Source organism: Hylaeus volcanicus, chromosome 4 (assembly GCF_026283585.1).
Source record: "Hylaeus volcanicus isolate JK05 chromosome 4, UHH_iyHylVolc1.0_haploid, whole genome shotgun sequence".
In the NCBI taxonomy this organism is placed as follows: Eukaryota; Metazoa; Arthropoda; class Insecta; order Hymenoptera; family Colletidae; genus Hylaeus; species Hylaeus volcanicus.
This window is the reverse complement of record NC_071979.1, coordinates 8,319,177-8,320,751: the sequence shown is the minus strand read 5'-3', so window position 1 is coordinate 8,320,751 and position 1,575 is coordinate 8,319,177.

The following is a 1,575-nucleotide window of genomic DNA, read 5'->3' as shown; positions in this document are numbered from 1 at the left end:
CGCGCCTCGAACAACCCCCGAGTCCTGACCGTCCTACCCCATCCTGGAAAATCGGCGCATGCGTTTTGTATCGCACACGTATCACGCGTCATCGGCACAGGTATTCACCCTCGCTGGTATCGCTGCTCCGCCGCACTCCCTCGTCGTAATCGGTGACGTATGCCGACTCGAGTCGAGTCGAGTCGAGTCACTTCCTTCCACGGATTTCCTCTTGATACCAGCTAATTGCTGGAATAGCCGGCATACACAGCGGGAAGAACAGTGTCAACACGTCCTGGCGAATGCCTTTGTATCACGAGATTCCGTGGCATTCATCTGTAGCCGAAGAAATTAATTCTACGCTTTTGCATTCGACCATTTATTAACTTTAAATGGAAGCTTTATATGATATGATTGATAAATGACCTTGTATTATAGGTCGATAGATTCCTCAATGTCAGCATTCATGATATGCGAGAGGAATCCCTTTGGACCATTTAAGGCAGTTGCTTCGAGAGCTAGCCACATTCAAAAATATAATTAGAAATTACTCTGCAAAATTCTCATACAAAATTTTGACATCGTTTTTCACAAAACTGGGATGGTCAGTTTAAATCCAAATCGGCTTACACGATTCGTATTTAATGAAAGAACAATCACGCGAAGTTTTGTTAAAATCCATCATCAAATAAATCCACGGAACAACTACCATAAACAATGACGCTGATAGACAATATTTGTACCGAAACGAAAAATAATTGTAAAATAATTGAAAAATAATAATGATTATTTTGTATCGACGATCTGCCCCTTATCAACTTACCTCAACCCTTCCTACTTTAGAGGATACTCACTTTAAGGTTTCCTTAAAAGTTCGCGAGACTGATCATAGTTAAATGTACATTAAATAGAGTAATTTTTAGTTATCGATGAATTCAATTAGTCTTTCGGTGCAAAGTTTAAACTCGCTAACAAGATACTCCCGTGAAATGTCTCCTCGCACCCTACTCAATTTTGATTGAACTTTGCAAGTTTGTATAGCGACGGTAATTCAAGTTTAAGGGGTGAAATTACCCTCTGAAGTTTCACCCCTGTAATATTTTCTTCGGACCCAGTTGAGGATACAGGGAAAGTTTTTTAATCAAATACAATCGATACATCTTGCAGGACGCGACATCCTCGTATCATCTTTAATGTAATATTGAACAATAATTTCGTTCAGTTATGACATATTTGAAATATATTAATCATACGGACCGTCGGAAAATGAAATTTAATATCGGGATTTTTCCTGGAAAAATGTTTCATCGAATACCAATTGAAGTTTAATAAAACGCGGAGGCATACCGACAAAAAATTTGATACGTCTTTTCATATGCCGCACGTTGAAAGAATTTCGAATGGTCACGATCCGGATTAATTTCCCTGAAAAAAAGTATTCGAGAAGCGGAGCAGAAGGTTATAAGGAAAATCAGATACAAAAGTAAACTTGGGAAGTTCTTCGGAAAGTTCTTTTGGGGGGAGGTTCTTGGGATGTGTTGCAGGTAGATCAATAATGGAATAGAAGTTAGGTCTGAAATTTCTCAGCGCCACCCT